This window comes from Pelmatolapia mariae, linkage group LG14, assembly GCF_036321145.2.
Source record: "Pelmatolapia mariae isolate MD_Pm_ZW linkage group LG14, Pm_UMD_F_2, whole genome shotgun sequence".
NCBI lineage: Eukaryota > Metazoa > Chordata > Actinopteri > Cichliformes > Cichlidae > Pelmatolapia > Pelmatolapia mariae.
Window position 1 is genome coordinate 36,824,734 of NC_086239.1, and position 26,263 is coordinate 36,850,996.

Consider the following 26,263-nt stretch of genomic DNA (forward strand, 5'->3'; position numbering starts at 1 on the left):
TGGACGCACACACCCAGAGCAGACATATCGACTGAAGGAAGAAATGTTGCTCAGAGGTGTAATAAAATGTGATCAAATGAAAGTAATAAAGTATTAATGAGGATGAGATAATTCAACCGGGCATAAAAATAATCAATGTGTGCTACAATGGAGAGGAAATGGCCACTTTCACTGGCATCTCATCCTACTGGACCACTGCCCACATCGTTAGAGGCGATTCCCCAGTCAAAAATATATCTCATACTTTGAGCTGTCCCTAATCACTGTCTCCATAACATTTCAGGGATGGTGGAAAAGAAGGAGGAAGGACAGAGAAGTATAATTACTAATGTAAAGTGCACGAGGTTGACTACTTTTTTGAAATAACAGCAACTGTTCTGGAACCAGAAAGAGAAACGGTGAAAAACAGAGGCGGTATAGGCCAGAGAGACAAAGAAGACAAGGATGATGAAAAAAAAATGAACGGAAGGATGACATAAAATTATAAAGAAAGAAAACACGAATTCTGTGAGAAAAGTCTTCCTCCAGCACTTGATATTGCTTTTTTAAATAAGAGGTTAGAGATTGATTAAATTTAGAGATGCACTGATGCGCTGTCAGCTGATACATTTGCTGTGTAAACACCTTGATTAATGTAAACCCAGTGCATCTTCTCTTCCCTGAAACAAAATGGAACATGCGCTGGGCTGTGACTGTTTCTGTTTTAATTATAATTCTGATTGCACTGCAGCCATCTGCCGTTTCATCGATCCAATAGCTTTGCATTAGGAAGTCTTTTTTTGTGCTGCAGTGATTCCCATAAAAGTAATTATAGTTCAGCATTAAATGGATTCATCTTCAACACAATCAGCTCCGCTCTGCTGTTGCAGCTGGTTTAGATGAAATACTAAAAGAAGCTAAACACAGCTTAGTATGATAGTATGATGCAAACATTTACAAAATAATTTGGGGGAATACTGTATACATTTTAACTGAATATTATTTGTACATAAAGCTTTGTTAAGTAACCTGAAACATTGTATTTTGAGATTTGTTTGAATTAGAGATCGCTACAGTGATCAAAAGCAAATTGAAAAAACTTCTTCAATTCAACAACACTGCAGATACAACACAACTAGATACAGAAACCAGTAACACTCGGGAACAACAAATCCCTCCTTTTTGCTGTTTCGTATTTTCACTGTGTTTTCTAGATTTGCTTTGATCTTTTTGTTTTTATGTTGCAATCTAGCATTATCCAACATCAGCCTGCATTAAAAGGGGCTGAATTAGAGAAGAGCATCATAGTGTCACCTTCTTTGTTCAGGTGACATTTGGCTGTTGGCAGTTTTATAAGGAAAACTTAAAGGCAAAAGAACATACAGCTGTCACGTTCTCCAAACAGTTTTACTTATTTCCACTGGGCCAGTACTGCAAACATGAGGCAATGTGTGAAGGTATTTTGCTGAATGAAGCATTTAAAAAAGAGAAAAATGGCACAAACATGGAGGAAACAGCCTGTTGATTGTTGGCAACAAGTCCCTGTTCTCCTGATACATGCTGCTACATCACACGCAGCCTGGAGGGATGACTCGCACACATTTTCTATTTGTAAAAAAACAAAACAACTTTCATCCACACACACACACACACGGGGCAGTCCTTGGTGTCCTGGCTTGGATGACGGCAGTGAGATGTTCAGTATTCAGAGTGAAGGAATAAAACCAGTGAACAGGGCGAGCTGGCTTCAGTAACAAAGCAGCCTCTTTGTGACTCGCTCACTGGGACTCGTGTGTGTTTGTGTGTGTGTGTGTGGCAGGATCTCTCCTCATAAAGCATTTGTTCATGCATAAAGCGACTGCACATTAAAACTTTGCGTACTGTAGACGGTGCTTCTACGAGCATATGCGTGACAACACAACTTACTCATGCACAAACGCACAAAGGCATTTTACTTACCCAAACCAAACTCATGGGGTCGTGGAGGAGTTCAGCTGCCCTGCAACAATCAAGAAAATGTGATGAGGAGATGGCCTGAACAGAAAATTACACACATTAAAACAATATTAGCATCTTGAACACATCCTTGGGACAGACTCTCTGAAACGCACCTTTCAATCATAAGCTCAGAAAGTGGTTTCCCACAGTGCAGCATCCTCCCTATACTGAGCCAGCTTCTCTTCTGCCTTAATGTCCTGAGACACTTAACCAAAGTAAACAGATCAATGAAAAGAAATTGCTTTGTTTCACTGTTTGGCTGTAAAGGATTTGTCTCCACTGCACCTATAGAAAATCACTGAGAGAATCAGTGGCTAATATTTCTATTGAGAACATGGCACACTCTACAGGTTTCTACTGATGTGTCTTTAGTGCTTGTTCCTCCAGCACACAAGCACAGAATATAATTTTGTGCTCTGAGAGGTTTTATCACTGGCTACTTTGATCCTTTCAGATTTTAGTACCTCATATGTGGTATTCCTGTCTCTGTAATTGTGCATTATTTACTCTTGCAAGTGTCTTAGTAAATAACAGAGAGTTTAAAGGAGCTGCCAGGGTAAATTAAATGTTAAGACAGAGAACATACAGCTTTTAAAAGTATGGGAATTTGAACGTCTCAGTGGGTTGCGTGGGCTGATGAAGCGACGGCTTGCCAAGACTTCAGCAGCCTGTGTGTCTTTCCTGAGGTAGTGATGAGGATTCCTCTCTCCAAGGTAAAGGGTGTATAGATTGGATTATTGATCGGTGTGCACAAAAGGAAGAGAAAAGGAAGTGTATGTGAGAGAGAGGGAGAGAGAGAGAAACAGGACGGAGGGAAGAGAGAACGGTTCAGAAAGCCAAAGCAGCCAGCTGGTAGATGAAAGCAAGCTCCATAATGACGGAGAGAGGTGAGTGTTATGCCACAGAGTGTTGTTTTTTTAAAGATGCATCAGGCTGTTCTCGTTCTGTCAAAGCTGCTGGCATTTACGCACAAGGTGCCCTTCAGCTCCTGGTTACGGCAGGTTAGTGAGACATGTTTGTCACTCCCAACTCAGTGTCGTCCCTCTCTGCAGTTTGCGTTTTGCCCTCAATCCCCCCAAGCAGTCGTGTTAGATGGCTGTCCCATCCCTGAGTCTAGGGTCTCTTCCTTTACAAAGGAGAGTTCTTCCTCCTCACAGTCACCAACTATTGCTCATAGAGGATTATCTGATGATTAGGATGTTTGGGTTTTTTTTTTTTTTTTACTGTTTCAATGTTTTTTACCTTACAATGTTTTACTGTTATGAAGGAGTATAGCGTAACTGAGAAAATAGGTTTTATTCGATGCCAACAATCTTTGCTCACAGATTTGATCAGAAGTCAGTTACAGGCCAGGAGTAAGGATGTCTGGTTAAAGATGACTATGATGCTCATTTCCACCTCCATGTTGTTAGTTCACTTCATCCCTTGTCATAAACAAAGCTGATTCAGTAATCACAAGTAATGTGCTTTTCATTGACATCATTATAATAATAAGTCAGAAAAAACTATCTGAACTTTCAAAGAGATTACACTGACTTCACTGTTTGATACATATATGCATCTATGCCATTGGGCCCTGTGGATGACAACAGACTAGTTTCATTTTGGCCCGACATTCTTAATTTAATTTCATTATTTAATGACAGCTGATGTGATTTTCTGTCCATTGTGTCTCAATTCATCACTCAGCAATTCCAAAATAACTTTTTGCATTTTCACATCACTCATTTCTCCCTCGTGATGTGAGTTTGTGAAATTCTAATACTATTATTTCAAAGAGCAATGCTGCATTAATGACAAATTACATACTAGCAAATTGGATTTCCACTTTCATTTAGCTTCTTTTTTTTTTTTTACTTTTCTGTTGCAGTTTTGTTAATTTTAGGCAATTATGTGATTAAACCCTGGAAAAGAGTTTTGTATTGATACATTTCATCACACCTACAAGCCAAAATTCTTCCACCCTAACTGGAAACACCTGCAGAGTTCATTTTTGCTCCAATGGTGATTATGTCAGCAGAGAGCGAGCTCTTTTGCAGTCCATTTGAGCACCAAATGGGGAAAAAAAGGGAAAATGCTGCTAAGTGCTTACTCAGTGTGTTATTATGTGACACTTAAGGGCCAAGCATCAGAGTGTGATGAGCTGGTAGTCAATGAAAGTCGGTAGGAGTGATCAGTGTAACTTGCTGCAACATCAGGGTGTAACAAACTGAAAAATGTGTGAGTCCCCGAGTGGAGCCAACAGGACCAGAAATAAACTACCTAAAGGCTGCTGCTGATGATCCGAAGGTGACAGATTACTCTGAAATGAAAGCAAAGCTGTCCATCTCCTGTGAGCCGGTTCAACAGTCAAAGACAAATCTGATGCTTGTTTTTGGCAACAAATTTGCTGTCCTGTCTGTTTGACTGCAACACTTTTGTGTGTACCCATCTTTAAAAAAATCAAATCTACTTTAAATATTTCAGGATATAATTATGTTCTCTGGCTGGATAGTATATTTTGCAAACAGCTACTGTATCTGGCTGCTTGCCACACCAGGGAAACCTTCCCTGCTTCGATGTCGGACCGTGGATGGCTGCCAGACTTTTAACACTCAATTGCTGTTTCCCCAAAGTAAAATTGCTGGCATGCAAAGGATCCCAAAGCTAGACAAAAGCACCTGCTGCTTAAAATTGCTCAATTACTTCATACTCAATACAGCAGCTCACCTGTTGCCTGGAGCCAAAAAATGCACCAAAACAATTAAAAAGTGACATGATTGTTTAAAAACTCTAAGGAGCTTGGAAAGAGAAGCGACTGGACTTCTTTAAGTTTTTTCACCTCTCATCAGCGAGGTTCTAAGACCAAATGATGGAGAGTCCCAGGTACTCCCTAATGGGGGTATCCCTTAAGAGAATCATTGACCCACTATTGGTGATGTGCCTCATCACACGAGTCAGGGTGTGAAAAAGGATGTGGGTGATTATCAGTAGAGGTTTCGAGTGAAACCACTGTGAGAGCTTGCCCCCACCCTATCACGTGACCCACTGAGATCAACTGACTAAGAGATCCTGACTGAGAGATCCTTCCCAGACACCTCAAAACTGGATTATAGATGGCAGACAGTTGGTGTCGAAATCTACCGCCTCTGTTCAAAGATGGTCGCTCACAGTGGACATAAATGGCTTCTTTCACTCCTCTTTCAAACCATCTGTCCTCTCTGTCCAAAATGTGAACATTGGCATCCTCGAAAGAGTGACCTTTGTCCTTTAGATGCAGATGGACCGCCGAGTCTTGTCCCGTCGAGGTGGCTCTTCTATACTGTACCATGCGTTTATGAAGTGGCTGTTTGGTCTCTCCAATGTAGAGGTCTGGGCCCTCCCAGACACACTGTACAGCATATACTACATGGCAGGGAGGAACGCTGGTTTGAGCGCAAAGTCAAGGAGGCCATTTACGTGAAAAGGGAAAGACCATCTCTGAATCGAGGAGGGGGCCTAATGGTACATCCTTCGCCATCTTACAATGCTGTGATTGCAGCCATTCCCCAACTCTCTGCGAATAGGACTCAAGGCCATTGATCAGTGGTTCCTTTACATGTGTGTTCGTTTTCTTAGAGGGAATGTTTTCTGCCTGGTGTTGTAGGGTCCTGATTACTCCAAGTTTGTGTTCCAGAAGGTGGTGGGAGTCAATGAGTAAGTACTGGTCTGTGTGTGTGGGCTTCCGGTAACTTTAATGTTGAGGCTTCCATTCTCCTCAATGTGCACAGCACAGTCCAGAAATGGCAAACCATTTTCCTTTGTATCTTCCCTGGTGAACTTTAACTGTTCACATGATCTCATTGGACAGAAACATAAAGCTTCTACTTCTAGGGTTCTGATTTTGATCCAGGTGTCCATGTATCTGTACCAGTGGGTACGTGCTGTCACTGTGAAAGAACCAAGAGCTTTACTTTCCACTTCCTCCATATAAAGGTTGGCTACGGTGGGTGACACTGGGGCACGCATGGCACATCGATGTTTTTGTCTGTAGAAATCCTCGTTTTATTTAAAAAATGTGGCAGAGGTCTAACAGTGTGCAAATCTGATCGGGGGATAAACTGGTTCTGTTTTCTAAGGAGCTGTCTTGTTGTTGTCCTTTCCTAACAGTGTCTCCTGCCTCATTTGTAGGTATGTGAGTGAAGAGAGAGACTACATCAAACAGCACTGATGTTTCATCTGGATCCAGCGTAAGCTTCTGGACCTTTTCCAAACTCATTAGATTACTTAGAAGACCATGACCTGGATGACTGAAAACCTACACAGATGATTGTTGCAGATTTTTGAAAGTTATTTTAATAATGATTCATTCAGCGGGTTAAGTGCTAAAGATCTTTACAACATTTCAGTGTTTTTTAGGCTTCTTACCACCTGATGCCCAAATGCAGAAGCAGTAATTATTGATTTTAATGAGAGGCTCTGGTTTAAAAGCCACTGTAATGAAGCTTTTACTTAAATATGAAATATGAACAGTGTGAGTTCACTTCTGCTTTTAGAAAACAAAATATGCTCCTTTTGAGGTTGTAAAATCCTCTTGAACTCACTAAATGCTTCTGTTTCACTGCCAGTGTTCCAGCAACGTCTGCTGTTCACTAACAGCAGTAAATTTATCACAGCGCTAACCATGTACCACAACGCCACCCAGACATTAATGGAAGCTGACAAACGCAGAGAACGCACTATTATTATATTTTTTAAGTCATTCAGGTCAAATTAAACTAAAAGATTTTTAGGGTTCCTCATTTTTCAATGTTACAACACTCCTGAGTTTATTACTTGTTGGAATTTACCACAAAAAAAAAATCTGCATCATCACTTTTGGTTCAAGCCAAATTAACCAAAACAAGACAAAACAAAAAACTTCTTGCTGTTTGATGTAATCTACTCTGATTGTGCGCTGATTTAGAAAAGTAGCTCTACCAAGGTTTAAGATCATACAGTGAACGCTCATGATCCGATTTAAACAAGTACAGTGAGAGAGAGGACGAATATATTTTATCAAGAGGAGAGGCAAGAAAGATTCTGACCTGCTGAAAATCATCATCAAGATAAAATTAGATCCGTAAGCAGTGGAGTGGTGCACAACACAACACACATGTTTGTGTGTGTGTGTGTGAGGGGGGGGGGGGTAATTCAGGCAAAGAAACAACAGAAGGAAATATATAAAAAAAGAAAAAAAAGAAAAAGTCAACTAGCAGGAAGGCGATGCAGTTAGTGCATCTGATGTGTTGTGGTCTTGTTTTTTTCTTTATCTGTCAGCCACATTTTGTCTTCCCTGTCTTGTTATTATGCTGTGCCAGCATATGTGTGCCAAACACACATACACATACACAAACACACCCACACCCACGCACAAATGCACACACATTTCTAGGACAAATAATAATGCCACAGAGTGCAAAAGTAAACAAAAGAGGCAGGTATAAACCTATATAAGGACACAAACTACACACATAAAACACACACTTCCTGTCACAGGGCAGATAAAATAGCTGGAGCGCAGCAGTAAACAAACACTGTAGCATCCCGGGCAATAACAGAGCCGCATTTCAACAATCGATAAAGAGAAGCATGGCTGACACCTTCACGAATATGAGATGTTGGTTCATAGGCCACAGCAAGCAGCTAACACAGATTTTTTTCTGCTGCTCTCTAAAGAAACCACCATCATGTTTGTGCAACAATCCCAATGTAACACACTAAGAACCAAAAATGCAGGAATTTAGCTGCAGAAGCAATGGCTCCAGGATTTACAGCCCTATTTATTTGAGTCCAGAGAAGGTAAACTGATTGGTGCTGGAAACTAGATGTATGGAAGATTTTCTACACGTTCCATAACTTTCACTTTGCCATATCTGTTTTGGTCAGCCCATGAGCCATGTTAATCTTTTTTAAAAACATTATATTTTTTATCCATTTCCTGTGTACTGGAACTTTGTTTGATCTTTGCAGCACCGATGTTTTACAAAAAGACTTCCAAGAAGTTGAGCCTTTCAATTCAGTTTTATTTCATTAGCTGGGCCCACATGTCCTCATTTTAGATTTGGTAACGTTTTTTAGGAGATAAAGGTGAATCGCTTAATCAAGAAATGAGCTGCAGTTTGGGGAAGGCCTCAATGGGGACTGGTGGCAGCTCCCGGGCCTGGCAGATCCTCATGTACTAATGAAAAGTGAAGAAGAACTGTGTGTGTGTGTGTGTGTGTGTGTGTGGGGGGGGGGGGGGGGGGGGGGGGGGGGGGGGGGGGTCACAGATACATAATACCCAGAAGGTGCGTGTTTGGAAGCGTGGTCCCACTCCTGAAATCCAGATAATTTATCTTCAAGAAGAAACCTCCAGCAGAACCAGATTCCAATACACGATGGAAGAGAAACAGAGCTTATTGGTCAGTTTGGGTTGTCGTTTTTTGGTAGAATTAATTCAACAGTCATGGATGGATTTGCTTGAAAAAAGAAAAAAAAAATGGGACCAGAGGTCAGTCCACCAAGAAAGGGAATTTAATCAGATCTGGATTCATGAATGTTGGATGGATTCTTTACCATAGTGAGATCAGAGAAAACTGGACCTTGTGCTTCAGATTTTTACATCTTCACAAATTCATCTCAAACTCGTCACAAAAATGACACAAACTAATCCAGTCAGGGACTAAATTCAGGCTGCTGCTGAAATTATTACTATGAAACCTCCCTGGAGTCACTCGCTGGCAGATCGACCTTGTTGTTCACAACCTAAATTAGCTAATTTGTAATTACAGTTTGTGGTGCCTTCCTTTGTTGTCTAAAAACGAAAAATGCTGTTTTTCTACCAGCAGGAAACTTCAGTTCAACAATTCAACAGCATCTCATTCTACAAACATTTTTCTCTCTACTGAACCAGTCACAGCACACATGTCACATTACAGCAGACCGGATATTAAAATGTCACACGAATTATTTCAGCATGATCCCCACATTTGTGTCTGCTTCACTTCCAGTCACTGAGTTGTTCTTTGCAGAAGACAACAGAAGAAGAGGTAAAGAGCAGATAACAGGTTCAACTCTAATGGTTGGTGAATATTATCACTCTGGGATTTGGGCTCATTAGAACATATTGCTACTCTTGTCATTCAGAAACCTATTAGCACCAAACCTACAGGTCCAGACTCACACTGCTGTTAAACAAACAGTAATGACTAGACTGAAGTAGAGCTGGTTGGATGGCTGTATACCTGATGTGATGGAGAGAGACAGCAGATTTTAGTCTAAGGAAGACTGATGTTTTCTCCATCATTTTCTTCTTAGAAGTTCCTAATTGGCCGGGCCTCAGGGGCTTGGGTCCTGGTTGGTGTGTTGCCGAGGTTGTGGGCGGGTGGGTGTATGGGGGCCCGGCCCTGGCGCGGGGTGCCGCCGGTGCATCGAGCCACCTGGGGGGCTCTTCAACTGGTGGGGGAGGTTGTCACATCTTGCAGGAGCTTTCCTCTCTTCAGGAACTCTCTCTGCAGGAGGGGGAGATACAGGAGAGGTGGAGGAAGATCTCAGCCTGGGCGTCTATTGTCTTGTGTAGTCTGGAAGATGAGTGGATGATGGGGTGGGTGCAGTTTTCTCTGTGGTGGGGTCAGGTGAATTGTCCCGGGCTCTGTGGGGCCGGGGGGCGCTGCTGCACTGGGCCCCGGTCCGGATGGGCCTGGGCCCCCTTTCCCTGGCGGGTTGCACAGCATGGGGGTGCCTACTGGGGTCAGCGGGGGAGCTGGCCCCAGGGAGGGGTCACTTGCCCCTCCCTTCCTTCCCTCCCCATCTCCAGCGGCCTCCCTCTTCCCGCTCCACCACAATCACCCACACATGCAGGGCCTTGGGGTAGGGGTGTGTCACCAGGGTGCAGAGGAGGCATCCTCCCCCTCTGTCCCCTTCTGGCTGCCTCTGCCTCAATTTTATCTCACAACTTAGACATTCACATTACTCACACTCTCATTACACATACATATAGGATCTTGGAGGTGGGCACGCTACACGGATTCCAAACTACCATCAGGGTGTACACCTCACCCCTGGCGTCGTTGCCCACCTCTCAATTTTAAATACATGTAGACATTGAGGGCTAGCAGGAGGGGCTATATGCTTACCTGCTGCTCTGGCAGGTAGCTCCATGCCCTCCTGGGTTTTAAATGCACCTTAGAACACACATACATCAACAGTACATATGAGCGGGTGGAGGGAGGTTTGGAGTCTTCCTACACCCCCGTTCTCTGCGGCCTGCTGGAGCAGGGGGGCTAGGAGGAGGAGTTGGCCGTCCGACTGGGGTCTGGTGTGTGGGGCCTCCCTGCTGCTGCGGAGTCGGGGCGGTCTGCTTCTCCCCACCGCAGGGAAAAGGGTTACACCACCTGAGTCTGGGTGCAGTTTCCCCCTCCAGGGGCAAGGGTACCTAGACTCGGGGCTTAGAGTACGCTTGGGGAGTGTGATTGTGTGTACAGCGTCTCTCTATGTCTGTCTCCACGTTGGGTGAGTGTTGAGCAATTGTATATGAGAGCATGAGGGTGGGAATAGATGTTTGTATCTGTGTGTGCCTGTTTGTCTGTGTCTATATGTCAGGTTGGGTATCAGACGCCACCTCTCTGAGGACATCTCAGGCCCTCCAAGGTTTGGAGGCCCATCTCCCCCCACCACTTCCCCTGCCGGTGGCGGACGCCCTCAGACATCGGTGCGTTGGTGGTTCTCTGTCTCCGGGGGTGGGCGCCCAGGTACCCACCGGCTCACTCCTTGGTGGCTGCTTATTGGGGCCTGGAGCCTGGGGCTCGCTCGGGCCACTTTGGGGATGGGGTGCCCTCGGCCTCACGGCCCGGGGCTCGGCCACTCAGGCACAGCTGGCTGCCGGCGGAGCTCACGGGCACGTCACTGCAACCCCCCCTGGCTTCTGCTCCGCGGCTGCTGAGTGACCCCTCATCTGGGACTCTCCTCAGCTCTTTCTGGGATAGTGGCGCGGCTGCCCCTCTGTTGGTCTTCCTTGGTCTCTTGCGTTCTGGGGGCCTCTGGATGTCTGGAGTCTTGATCTCCTCCATACCTGCTTCATGCCCTGGAGGTCGGGGCAGTGGCCCCCCACACCCTCTAGCAGATCATTACATGAAGGAACCTTTTAAAAACAAGCGCGTTCATGCTCACAGGTGTACACACGGGTGATCACACACACAAATTACACCCTTTTTGGCTCCTACCTCAAAGCACACTGTGCGCTGTCGATCTCACGTGCTGCACAATAATGTTTAATATTTAGTATTTACTGTCAAAAAAAAAAAAAAAAAAAAAAAAAAAAAAAAGAAGTTCCTAATTAAAGGGGTGTTGGACTACTTTTAAGGGATATACCAAATTAAGAATAACTACCGAGAGGTTTCTGATTCAATAACAATCTTAAGACAAATAGAAAAGACCAGAATTCAAGATGACAAGTAATCCCTTTAACAGCATGTGTTGATCAGTGGGTGGTGGGGAGGTCTGGAAAGTGATTTACAAGTCACAGCAGGCACCAGACAAGAAATACTGTGATGAAGGAGGCTGACGGACGGAGAATCATTCCCAGTTTGTAAGGACGTGAGAACATCTGTGGACAGTCAGAGCCCAGATTGAATCCGTTAACATTTAAATTGCAAAGTAAAGCAGGCAAAGTGATAATTACAAGTGAAAGGTGAAGCTACTTTCAGCAGCTCCCTTATTTACAAAGGTCATCACAGCAGATAGCTCCACGTTTTTTTAACACCAGAGATTGAACCATGGATGTTTAGGTAAGCCACTACACTATGGAAGTGCTAATTCCGATTACTTTTAATAGGTTATTTTGCTTTGCTTAATTGGAGTCTTCTCACATGTGCACACACTTCCTGCTTTTTTTAAAAAAAAATTTCATTTTACACTCCATCCATGTTGCAAAGTACATATGGCAGATATATGAAAATATATTCTTAACCTCTTAAGCCCCAACGCCCCCTGATACGGGGGCAAAAGGCAAGAGATCAGTTAGGCTTGGGGCTTAAGAGGTTGTCAAGGGTTTCACTTCCTGGTTAAATGAATGTTGGAATAACTTTGCATCACTGTGGACATAAAGTTATGTTACATTAGGGCTGATGCTTTGATCTGTACTGATTGGTTTAGGCAAATCAAATCCTCGCTGTCATAAATTGGTAAAAATCTCACATTAGATCGAAACGGAGTGCCGTGTGTTATTAATTGTGATTTTGGGCTAATCACCACAAATATAATTAAATGAAAAAGCTACTTAAGGGGTGACAATGGCTGAGACAAAGCAGAGATAATCCACAGTATGTAGATAAAAAGTGATTTAAAAAAAAACAACAACAATCACTTTGAACGGTCAGTGAACCCAGAAAAGCACAATGTATAAAAATGAGTCTATACACTAGTTACTACATCCTCACACATGGTAAACAGGAGGATATTTGGATATTAGCTTGCGATGACAGCTTCATAGCTAATGGGCTCCCATGTCTTCACATAACCATCATTATTCTTATAAATCTGGCTTGTCGTCAGGGTTAGGTCACTGGCAGCCAGACGATACTCTGGGTACTTGATCTATTTGTGTGCATGTTCGCCTCATTACTCAGAGTGTGAAGAGCAAATCTTTGGTTTTAGCAAATGATCTGTTACCTGTGCTGCTGCAGTCCCCTAACGAAGAGCTTTCCAGATTAAGGGCCAGACCTGAAACCTCAACAGGCTGCAGCTCATCACTGAAACAGTACACAGAGCTGCTCACAGCAGAGCTCGCTCAACAAGGAAGGTCAGGAGTGACGGAAAGATGAAAAAGATCAAATTGTTAAAGGAAATTGAGACTTTCATTTCATTCACATTAGAGGAAGAAACGTTTTATTTTCATACATTGCTGATGCTGCCCATTCAATGCTGAGGTTAATAATTACAGTTTAATGTGAGTCTTAATGAGAAGCAGGGTCATATAGTATCGCATTGTTTTGCCTTTATGCCGGTTCCAAACAGCTGACAGCGTGCCGCTTATGTCAGTTATACAACCAAACCAGAGCAGTCAAATACCAGCTCGCTGCAGCATGCAACAAAATTTTACCGTTTGAAGAGCAGAGGCATATTTGTTTAGTGGTTATAAGGCCATTTTCACAACCAACTACCTCACATTACCGTCTTATGGCACCAGAAATTTTTATTCCCTGCATACAGAGTGAAATCTCTGAAAAAGATTCAAACTGAAGAATGACGATTGACTCTGTGAAGGTTGGTTATGCTGTAGAGAGTCTAACAGCAGAGGAAACTCCCAACCTCCCCACTGTGTTTTCTTTCAACTTTATATTGCAGAGCTTTCATGCTTTTTCTTTATTCCTGTCAAGTTTACCCCCTTACATAGGTGGATGGTCATATTACACCATATTACGCCAAACTTAAAAACAATGAGATCAGCAGATGTGAAAGTAATTTCTGAGGTAAGAGTTTTGACTTCCAAAGGCTCTAAATTCTCTGGTTCTGATATTTTCTTCTACACTTCGTCATCTCAACTGTTGGTCAGGCTTTCACTGAAATGTTGTATGTAAAACATGGACATGCCCACTGTGATGTCATCCATTGGTTACCTACTTAAAAAACTCCCCCCTGCTGTCTATTAGAAGGAAAGCAATTTTGAGGCACTTTGGCTTAACCTTTGTGCCCGGAACAAATGTTCATTTTATATACAAAACCAATGGCTCTGAGAACTGAAGCCACACCCACCAGCAGCTCTTCCCTTTGTGAGTGGTTGCTAATTAGAAAAATTATGTTTTAAAGGGAGAAGTGCTAAAGTAGTACAAGGTCCAGTGTGAGGTGAATAAGGGATATTTTTGAACTGTGAAGTATGCAAAGCTATTAGAGTGTAAGACTAAAGAAAATGGAGCTGGAAATTAGCTTATCAGGGCCACTAAAAGGTCTAATGAATGAGATAATATTGACAGGCCTTCATTAATTTTGTTACAGTTACAGATCTGTCAGACGCTGCTCTGACATCAGAAACAGGCTGATTTACCAGCCTGACTTCTTCCCAACTTCTTAGCTGTATATCTGATATACAGAAAAGGTTTAACAGAATCTAAAAAATAGAAAAGGACCCTTTCTGCTCCCCGTATTTGTAATCAAAAGATTAGAGGTAACATCTAATTTTAAAAACACAAAGAAGAAAACAAAGAAGTTTAGAGGCAAGTGAAATATGACCATCTGCTTCATCCCATCATCAGCTGACAGCCTATGCATACATTTTGGCACGATGACTGAATTACAGTTGGATAAATCCAATCAGCTCCAACAGTGCTGTCATGGATTCTCTCTGATGTTTGGTGTCCCAAAAAACTCTGGAGACAAGGGGTACTTAGAGTGCCTGCAGATGAATAAAATGCAAGTGAGCACAGAAACAGAAATATTCCCAATTTGTCTTCATACAGTCACACGGCAGATTTGAGTAGCGTTTAAGGAGATGAAAGGGGGCAGATTCACACTGATAGTTCAACATCGTCATATTTGTTAATAAATTTATAAAAAGGCAACTTAAAGCAGACGGTGGAGGGCGAAGTCACACACATATTTCACTTCAATGTCTATAGAGTAATGAGTCCACATCTACAGAGGTCACTAATAGCTATTTCATGGTCATTTTTCAACTTGGTTATAACATTAGATGAGTCTGAAAGTCATTTTGTTTTAATTTACCTGCTTAATACTCTCTGATGGACCACCCAGGGCACGTAGAGTTAATTTCAATATCAAATGTGCACAGAAATATCCCCAGGCTGTGTGTCAGTGAGTCACTGGAACATGTCAGGGTAAATGTCCTGGGAGAAGGAACAGATAGCTCTATCATGTCAGAAGCACATTTATCATGCTGATAGCAGGCACTTCACCACTCAGCTAGGTACATTTAACACCTCACCGATGAACATCTTGACTCTAATAAGCTTACATAAGCAGAAACTTGAGGTGCTTTCACAATAAGATACTTCTTAACCCATTATTTTCTCATTTGTCTCTTCCACCTTCTCTTTGTTCCTGATTCCATGTTCTTCTTACTTGACATTCTTTTGTCTCTTTCTAGAAGGAACCAGTTAATCAGCCCTGCAATTATCCTTGGATTTGTAAATAAAATGATTTCAGTGTTATATGAGGTGTGATTATTTAAAAAACAAAAACTGTTGAACTTTAGCAGATCTCCCCCTCAAGATAATCTTCTTGTGCACCTCTGGTCAGTTTACAGAACACCATTTTTAGAATGCATCACTGTTGCATGTCTGTTCTTATGCATGCATGTCTGTCTTATGTCTTATGCATGCATGTCTGTTCTTATGTACTTTCCCATCTGTGAAGCACACTGGATGGCTTGACAAAGTCCCTGGAAGGAAAATCTCTCTCACTTTCTCTTTTGGCAAATTGGCACAAGTTAATGTTGGTTTCTCTAAATTTTCTCCCTCAGACACATCACAGTGGAACTCCATACTGCCAGTCTAAACTCTACAGGAATGCTGTGCATGCTCCTAGTTATACTCCTGACCTGACAGTCCACTTTTAGAGCTTCATCCCAAATGTAGGGCTGTAGCTGTGGAGCCAGCGGTTGTGTTCACGATGAGATTTGGGAGAAGATCATCTTCAAGAGGAAATCAGCCACTTTTACAGAGTCTCTGAACTTTTTAATTGCTCTTGCAGTCACAATGAGTTGTGTCTCAGTTATGCATTACATGTCCTTTTGTGGATCGCGTTCACGTTTTGCAGAGGCAAAGCATCAAATGGACACGGTGGACTGATGTGTCTAATACATGTTTTGCCGTGATAATGGGTTGATTAGGGAATTGGGTGAGATCCATAAAGGGGCAAATAAAATCTGATCTTTTCCTAACCAGGTGCTTAATTCTAAAGCAAGTGAAAGCTGAAAAAGAAGAAAGGGGAAAAATATTGAAGCTGTTTGAAAAACACAAAACCACAGTCTCCGGGATGATACACTGGGTCCATTATTGCTCAGAGATCAATAGAGCCGGCCATGCTTGGTTTTGGTCAAAAGATGTCTTGTGTGTAACTATGAGAACCAAATACAACAAAGTCCTGTTTGTAGAGGACACTTTCCAAAATGAGAAACACAAGGTGGAGATGCTGGTAGTGTAAGACCTGGAAAAGCCTTTTATCTGTAAACTTACACACTGGCAAAGGTTCATTGTTATCTTCTCTGCTGTTGTTGCCTCATGGCACAACAAGAAAATGTGTTTAACATGGTTTTTATACGGACCTTCACAAGGATGTGTGTTTAATGACTGAATATCTCCACAATGAGTGCTGACACATGCAGCTCATGGACTGACTTTGGCTGAGAATTAACATTGATTTTACAATATTCTGGCTCCAAGCAAGGTGCGTGTGCCTGCTGGTGCCATTATGTGATTTAAGGAGTCATGGGTGATTTAGCATTTACCATGTAATGTGTCTGCTTTCTAACCACCACATGTTTAAATTCAATTTAAATTGAAAGGGCAAAGAAAAAGCTTGTTTATTTAAAGGTAATATTACTGTTCAGAGTGTTATACTGTCTGTTAAAAAGTGCTCACACACACACACACACACACACACTCACACACACACAGCAGAGTCTGACTGTGAGGTAATAGGTTAAGGTGAAGGTTATAAAGCGAGAAGCAGTGACTGAAAAAGTACTCTGGGTACCTCTGGTGTGGTTTTTCAGCGTGTTCTCTTTTATCGCCCTCACAGGATTGTCATGGAAAGCTGCACCACACTGCAGGCAAGATGGAGGTAGCTCCAGAGTGAAGGAATTGATTTCAGCTGAAATTGATTGTTGCAGCATGTTGGGAAAAGATGGAAAAAAGAGCTCAGAAAATCTGCCTCAAGTGGAGCCCACAAATTCAGTTTCATATATGCAATCACTACCCAAGGCAAAGCAGCCATTTATGACAATGATAGGCGTTCTCATTTTGAATTGGAGCTGTTAACCTGAACCTGAATGACAATGCTGCGTCATCTCTGGGCCCAACCAAGCATTGCTGATTGATTGGTTCGCTTTATTGTTATTGTAAAGCAAAACAATGGAATTACCTATTTAATTTGGCTATTACTGCTTTCCCAGTAGAGGCTGAAAATTGCAGGAAAACCACCAATAATAAGAGAATTGATGGACCTGTTGTTGTTACATCCTCTCAGCTCTGACCACCTCCACTGACCAATGGCGGCAGCCTTTTCCTTCTTTTAATGAATGCATTATTTAGGCCTTACAGATGGTAGGCAAGAGATCAAAAGGTTCAAGACTCAAGCAGAGAAAGGGGGAAGTATGAGCTGTCAACTATCATGATGCATACCAAAAACTTAATGCAGGAACAACTATATGCATGTGTCAAAGAAAAACCGACAGGTAGATATATCAGGATAAATGATTTTAAAGGCCTGTACGAGACACTCTGATGAGGAGTGGTAAAACAGAAGAACAACTGAAATGCATTTTCCAAGTGCAGGCAGAAAAATAAAAAAAGGTGCTCTAGGGAAATGGCATGTAATATTAGAGGAAGAGGATGAGAAAACACCACGGCTGTGGAAATAAATTAAATGAAATTTGTTGAGCACTGGAGTGAAAAAGAGAAACCAACACAATAAACTGTGAGAGGAAGAGATTCATTCTGAGGAGTGGGGAGAAAACACTGCAGAGCCCCGAGTCAGAGGACGAGCCTGAAATATCAAACTAATGTTAACAGCAGCAAAGTTCTTTTTTTAAATGCAGTACAGATGTGCTGCCTGCTCATGCTCCAGCACCATGCATGTCATTCCTTATTCCGCTAACAAGGATACAATTTCCCAAAGAAAACTAGCCACTAACAATTAACAGTTAACTACATCTTAAAAATGAAATAAATCAGTAAAGTAAAAACAAACAAACAAACAACTGCAAATAAATTTAATCATCAAATACAAAACCAGGCTACCCTGATTTCCTCACAACCAATCTGAGTCTGTAAAGCTTTATATAAATTAGGTAAAAGGAAGATGAATTCTACACTGTTTTCTATCATTTGCATAGTCGACACAAACAAACAGTACTGTAAGAAAGTAGCACTGTTTAGCATTTAAGGTAAAGTGGATCTCTGTTAACTAGTCATTAAAGCTGTTTTCTTACTACAATGTTTGGTGATAAGAGATTAAAACACAAAGTATAAGTATCAAATTGTGCGCAAATAACTATGACTGTGCTGCGGTGTGCACAGGGTATATGGATTGTGTTCAGCTATTTGTAAATGGGTATTTATGTATACATACACCCATGTACAGGTGTGTACAGTATATATGTAGGATTTTTTGTTTTTGTTGTTTTTAGTCTCTGTGGTTCCAAGTTTTGGTTTTCAGTAGTTTATAGAGTTTCGTTTCCCTTTTTGAACCTTATGTTTTGTCTTTTTTGGATCATTCGCCATCAATCAATAAATGGCTTGCTCTCAGTCCACCTTTAACACCACGCAGTCTGCAACATCCACAGATGTTATTTTATTATTTATGAATAATAAAATAAAAATAACTACCACTGACTCTGTCTAGTCATGTAGGCTTCTGTTCTCATGTAGTTTGGAAACCGTAATACTAATGTGGAAGTTTAAGTTCTCATTAATTTGTTTTTCAATTAGTGAAAAATGCTGCCATCACTTTCCAAAAGTCACATTGAGAAGCTGTGTCAACTGGCTCATTTCTACAAAAAAAACCCAAAACCAAAACAACAATTTGCAAAGACATAAAACAGCCTCTCAGTCATCTTAGACAATCTGACCATCAGTGCTTTTGGTGTTAGCTACAATTCATACTACCAGAACTTCTAATAACAGATAATGAAAAATGCTTTAAAACTACACTGATAAAAAACTGAACGTTTTGAAGGATATAAGAAATCATTCTGAAACATTAAGAGCTGAATGTGAGCACAAATTCAGAAAGTCTTCTTCTTATCCTTTTTCCTCTCAAACCAACACCCTTCACCACCTGTCCAAGACCAGCCCTGTAATCCTTCCTTACTTCCTCCATTCACCTGAGAGAAACACTCTCATTGTCTGTGTGTGTGCGCGCGTGCGTGCGTGCGTGCGTGCGTGCACGCAAGGGGTCAGGTAGGTTTGTATAATCCAGGTGGTCTCTCAGCTGGTGCTGCGTTCATCAGGATGTTGTAGCTCCATGCACCGCTCACCCTCACACTTACGGGTCACCACACACACATCCAGACAGAAAAACACACCCACACAACTCTGGCAGGAAGAACCCCCCCACCACCACCACCACACACACACACACACACACACACACACACACACACACACACACACACACACACACACACACGAAACATCCTTCCTCAGCTGATTTTTCATGTATTCAAACTTCCCTCACATAATCAGCATTTTTGCCTCAAAGCCTTTAATATTATGCGAGATGCTTCTTTATATAATTAGTGTAGAGGCTGAATTTAAATTTTTTAGTATGTTTAATGAAGAAAAAACAGTAAAATATAACAACCAATAGGAACAAAACATTCTTCTCCCTCCTCAGAGCTGGAGGCATCCCTGTTTATTATTTTCATTTCTCACTGGTTACTAAATGACTCTGCATTATTTTGAAGATAAAGTAATTGCTGTATGAATAATACATCTATTTACTCTCCTTTTCTCCTTGTTTGTGATTTCTCTGTATATGTGCATGCACTAGAGCTTTTTAGGTTGTATGACGATCACACTGGACCTGGGCTGCTCACGTGGATGTGTTTCCGTCGCCGCTGTCTGTGCAACAGTAGCTGCAATAGGTGGTTATCATTCTTGCATTCAATGTTATGCTTCAGTCGCAGTAGCGTAATCATGAACACTGCTGGAGTGCCCCTGAGCTAAAAATATGTTATTGTAGAAGAAGCTATAGCACTACAATAGCTCTCAGGAGAATGAAGATGAGGGAGGAGAAAAAGATCAAGCTAATAATGGGAATGGAAAATGGAAATGCGTGCATGCATGGAGACCTGCATCTGCTCAGGTGCAGGAGCAGCACTGAACATATGAGGTTGTTGCAAGTCAGAATGAACAGATATGCTAATGCAGGTTTTAATATGAGTACAATGAGAGCAGATGTTTAATATTTTATATAGATTTTAAAAGTGTAATGACTAACTTTTAAAAAAAATAAAGGTGCAAACACTTTTGTCTATGTCTGTGAGATATGAGAGTACAAATAGTGACAGCCTAGCTCAGTCACCTGACTGCAGTGATCCCAGATGGTGCCTCAGTCATTACAATGAAATTTGGTCACCAGCTGCATCCACAGAAGGTTGACATTTTTGCCTAAAGACCATTTTTATTAGTATGTGGGCGAGCTGTTTGATGTCCCACTGGCGGCACAGAAATAGCAAACTGATATTGTTTTATTGATTTTATCCAACTTCATGTGAAGCCAAAGCATTAAGCCACAAGACTCAAGGCAAAGCACTGCTGATAGCTGTTCATGGGGGACACGCTCAGGTGGCTTGAACAATGGTAGCCACGTCAGAGAGCCGAAATACTGACACGACAATCTGGCAACATTGTTGCAAAGCTGCTAAGTTGTTGCTAGTTTGTTGCTGATAAGGAGCTGTACTGAAAGATGACAATATTAGGTAGAGTGAGATAGGTCTGCAACCATTCGTAAAGCTGCCTCACCATATCGAGTTAGAAAAGCAGATTTTATAAAAGTATAAACTCACACAAGCATTAAGGTCTCTATCCACCAGACACGTAAAAATTGTGTAATTATTTCATGCATTAAAAATGTTTTTTGGACTCATCTGTTCTCAGTATAGCTGTCGTCAGCATTTTTTTTTTCAAACCAATGTCAATTTTTCAGATGAATAAACAGATCTGAACAATGGGATTAGTGCATTTGGCAACAAGTGCATTCGAAGCTCAAAATGCGCACTAGTAATGAATATACAATGATAGGGAAACAGTCAAATATTGTTATTTTACCTCAGACACACAGCTGCACTGCTCTGTGACCATCGGCTCTCTGAAATGATTTTTCTGCCTCCTCAGATGTGGTCCCAGTGAGAGCTGCCACACTGACATCCCGAAATATGTACGAAAGTGTTCATGATGCAACTTCAGCTCCAGGATCAAACCATGAAATTTTCCCTGCTGCTGCCTTGTCTTGAGAACTGGACCGATCCAGAATCTGTTTCTTCCTTTCCTTGTTTAGACACATTGGGGCCAGCTCATCAGGGCTTTATGTCAAGTTGGGGGGGGGGGGGGGGGGGGGGGGTGTTACGAAAAATTCAGAATTTCTTGTTGATTTCTCGCAGTGCATTCGCTGTATAATGGCACTACAGTCAGCTCTAGTTTCCTCCAAGTGGTAATCAAATCAAAAACTGAGGTAGCAGCCCTGCATGCAACTTTAAACTTAAGAAGGTCATTTTAAATCTTAATCAGCAGTTCAAAGATTTTGTTGCTTGTCAGGACTGCTCATAAGACCAGCAGAGTGAGCAACCCGGGGGTTCTGCGAATCACTGCCACAAATAAATCAGTTGGAAATCAAACGTCCATCCTTTTACCTCAGGCTATGCTGACTCAGCTGGGGTTAACTGTCACACTTCTGACTGGCCTGATTAGAGCTGAGTGATTCATATCAGTGATTCATGCTCCCTAATGTGGTGCCAATGAAGGGAGACAAAGCATCAGCAGGCTGTGTTGTAGCAGTGGACAACAGAGACTGCATCTGTTTGTTGTCTCTGCTATTAATATGCAGAGTTCTCTCAGTGTCTTAAGTGCAGTCCTCAGCCTGAGTGGCATTAGTGAGACACTTCTCAATGTCGTCTCAGCAACAACACCGGCGAGGATGTTGCATGATGCAACTCATGTCTCCAGTGTTACACAGCCTGAGCCAGCACACACAGCATGGTGATCTTCCGATATTATCCCGATGCAGCCCAAACACTTTTTCGAAAGAGTGAAAGATCCTCTACAGCAGAGCTGTAAAAGAAAAACATGTTGACTGTTTAAGGCACAGCTGAACCGATTGCACTGATTCTGATAAGCATGCCTGCTACGTTGTTACAGAAAGAGGTTCAAGTCTACCCAGTTTGTGGTATTTCATTTAAAAACATGCATGGGTGGCAATTCTGCGAGCACTTCAGAAGAGCTTGAATAGATAAAAGAGATGCTGCTGTGCGCTGAGGTACTAAAAACAAACAGCATTCAGAAAGGAGAGCAGCCTCCACTTTAAAATGCTCTCATGCTTTCCTACAGAAAACCTTTTCAAAAAAAAAAAAACATAAGTATTTGAAAAGTGTGTTACCAAGGCTCTTAAACCTGTGATTGAAACATAATTAGGGCAAGCAACCTACGCACTGCAGCCCACACCGGACTTCATCAAAGACCAGAGAGCAGTGACTCAGTAACAACCCTGAGAAGAGCTTCTTTGAAAGTGTCTCTGCAAACTTAAAAAACAGTGTTTCCTTACTGCCTCCTGCAGCGAGCACAGGCAGAGACTGTGCAGAACGAGAGCCGCCTAGAAGGACGTGTGGAGTTCATACAGAGGCTGTGGACAGTGAAGAAGCTCCGCCTGGCACTTGTTGATCCGTTGTGAGGACGTTCACAGTAACTCTGTGTTCCAGTTTCATGCTGAACCAGTTTCAGTCTGAATATTTACAAAATGAACAAATGTTTCACACCACAAAAACTGGACAAAATTGAAAAACTGGAACAGAGCTTAATTTAATACTGTGAGCAGCTGATGAGGAGCAGAGCTTTAGAGTCATGAGTACTCTGCACTTTGGTGTGGGTGGTGGAGATGACTGGCCCCCAGCCACATTTGAGTTTAACATTTGAAAATTAATTTCGACAGCTTCTCATTGACAGGTGACTGCTGTACCTCTACTGTTATTCATTCAGGACCACCGTGGTGAAAAGAGCTGTGCAATAATCATCTGCAGTAACTTATATTTGGCGGGATGGAGAGCAGCACAGAACAGACAGACGCAGCATGAAAAGCAACGTGCAGATGTGCAACTGTAGGCGGACTAAAGCGGCTTTTAAAAGCATGCCATACTTTAGACTGGCCATAGAAGGGTGTCTGTGCTTTGAGGGATCAGCTGATGTGAGTTGGGGTCAAGATCAGCTGATCTGCTGGGATGGTGACTGAATGTGACTAACACTCTGCTCCATCTTTGAGAAACGAGTATAAGGAAAGCAGGCTAACACATTTCCAAACATTCACATAATGTGGACCTGAAAACATCTGGGAGTGCCTTAAACCTGCATTCTTCATAAAGGCCAGCAGGGGCTAACTACTAACTCGCCTGGCTGCAAAAAGAAGTTTGGTTGCATAGAAGTCGAGAATAGTCGCCGATTCCTCTCATCCAGAGATGTGAAACTCATTTTCCATTGTTTGACATGTACAGCCCACTTTAATGTAAAGTGGGTCAGACCAGTGAAACTCCCCTTTTGGTTACAAGTTTAGTATAAGAAAATGAAGTGCAGTTACAACAGTGTTGTTTTTCTGCACGATAGAAATGTAGTGAATGAGCATTTCTGTATCGTGAATAGTAAATCTGTCAGCACGACTCTTTGGGCTTAAAAAGCTCTGATTGTCCAGACTGTCCTCTCATTATCAAACTGTTTTTACTAATTAACAGAAGCATCCTGCTGTTTTTGTTTTACTGTGGGCCCATTGTAAGAAAAAGACATTTATACAATGGAAAGTCAACAAGAACCTTTGTCATGTAATGGTTTATATATTAGTTCATTACTTTGGTGTATGAACAGCTGTGAGAGAAGTCTTTATCAACAGGAAAAGCTGTATAACTTATGAAAATATAATTAACTCCAAAGTGTATTACATCCTTCACAAAACCCCACTGTTTTATTTTATTGAGCTATACCAATATTGACACAAAACTGATACAAACCCCAATAAACAGAGAGCCCACAAATTAAAACAATAAAAATCTAATAAACTCCATTCAAAAACAAACAGTCCCTGCCAGACAGATGGTCGCCGCTTTGATGTATGAGTCGAATTCAATTTCCCAATTACACACACACACACACACACACACACACACACACACACACACACATGTGTGTGTATTTATATCCTTGTGGGGACATCTCATTGACACAATGCTTTCCCTAGCCGCTTACCCTAACCCTAACCATCAAAAATGAATGCCTAACCCTGACCCTGACCCTAAACCTAACCATAACCTAATTGTAACCCTGACACTAAAACCACATTTTGAGTCTCAAAAATGCCTTCAAACTCGTGGGGACCGGGATTTTGGTCCCCACGAGGGCTGATTGTCCCCACAAGTATAGTAAACTACCAATTTTTGGTCCCCATGAAGATGTTAATACCCGTCCACACACACACACACACACACACACACACACACACACACACACACACACAGAGGGATGTCAGCTACTGTCTTTGCCATCAGGCAGCAGGATTAAAGAGTGAATTTAAAAGCTCAATAAGTGATCCATGTTAATTATTCGGACTCTGATTATCTAGTGCTGTGTGTGTGTGTGTGTGTGTGTGTGTGTGTGTGTGTGTGTGTGTGTGTGTGTGTGTGTGTGTCCAGTGAACGTCTTTGTTGCTGATGTTTTCCATGTTTATATCTCCGTGCATGTTCATGGGTTGTAATAATTGTATTGCGGGACCACAAAACTGTTTAGCCAGCATCATCTTTAAAGAAAATCTTTAAATGTTTAAGGTTAGGCTATGGTTAATGGTGACGATGTGGCTGTGTCTTTAGAAATGACATTCAAGTCACTTAAAAGTCATGTGAAATAATGGGAAAATGTCTGTCTGTGTTCCTGTTGCTCTCTAACAAGCAGCCAGCTGCTTGTCCCGGTCTTTCACAACAGTCTCCCAGCAGCTAATGAGACACTCCCAGCAACACCTGCAGGCGCTCGCAGCATGAGATCGATATCACACACACACACCCATGCATGCAATCGGATATATGCACATTTACCTGAACACTGACACCCACACTACATATAAACTTGTTCTTTTTAAAGAAAAGAACATTTCAAATGTTTCACAGCTCCTCACACTTTATTTGGGCCATTTATTTGCTTAGATGATTCAACAGCTTTCTGCTCCTCTCATTTGTTTTGAATCAATACAATGAACTCATTCTGCATCATCTAAATATAAAACAGAAAAGTGTGATTGAAATGCATGGCAATGACTCTTTTCAGAACACTGGTGTTTTTGAATTTCACATAATTAAACATTACATAATCCTTTATGGCGAGAAGCAATTAAAACAGCACAGGGTTTAGCATAAATGCTATATTTGCCAGGTACTAATACAAAAGTTTAACAGTGGGGTGATAAAAAATAAAGCATGTTCACCAGTTGACGAGCCCGTAATCACAAAGGCGACTGCGGGTGCCAGATCAGCAGAAACAAACATGACATTTGAGGCAAAGAAGAATTACCGCTGCTGCATAAAGCACTTCAATACTCTCTGCTACATGAAACGCAGCTGAGAACAAGACTTGATTTTCGAGAGCATCCTCGAGCTGAAGAATATGTATCTGACAAATGAAATCATTTACTTTTCAAAGCTGGACTGAAATTTAAAAAATAAATAAATAAAGCTGTACTCAGACTTGAAATGACATCACTCGTATCTGTTTCAGAGAAAATATGCAGAATTCTTTCTCCACAGCAAAGGTGTTACAGATGGTCTGCTGCTGATAAAGCACAGTTGTGCAAGCCAACCAACTTGGCTGCAGTCAGTGAGTAGAGAATCAGAATAAATGGGGTGATAAAATTACCAGACAGGCTTTTACCGCAGAGCGAATGAAGCCATGGATGTGTGGATTGACGGTCACTGCAGAATAAGCGAAGAAGAAGAAGAAAAAAAATCTGTAACCATCAGACCATACAGGTCTGAGTCAGCAGGTAGTCTTATCTCACGTCGCCACACCTCTGGTTCTAAAATAACCTACCATCGCTGTACCTCTCCTCCTGTTGACAGCTGCAGTTAAATCCTTAAGTTTAAGCGATCTCATTTTCATTGTATTCCCCTTCACTAAATAAACCTCCCATATCTCAGAGACAGCAAAATTAAGCCATGAACCCTCCTCGTGCTCCACAGCAGCCTGCTGGCGCTGATGCAGAGCAAATATAGTTGACAGTACAGTTTTTTTTCAGCCGGGCCCTGAGAACATGATCCAAATCTGCACTTAGAGCTGAATAAGAGAGTGCAGTGCAGACCGGCAAGTAAGTGATGAATGGATGAAAACAGAGT

General features: G+C 41.9%; 1 protein-coding gene across 2 annotated transcripts in view; it reads right to left on the minus strand.

Moving 5' to 3' along the window:
* slc8a2b (solute carrier family 8 member 2b) overlaps positions 1-26,263 on the minus strand; it is a 208,432-nt gene that overhangs the window by 147,670 nt on the left and 34,499 nt on the right. For both annotated transcript variants that reach the window (XM_063493884.1, XM_063493883.1), the window contains exon 2: positions 1,939-1,978. The gene's annotated coding sequence lies outside the window, so the exon portion shown is untranslated. The remainder of the gene's footprint in view (positions 1-1,938; positions 1,979-26,263) is intronic.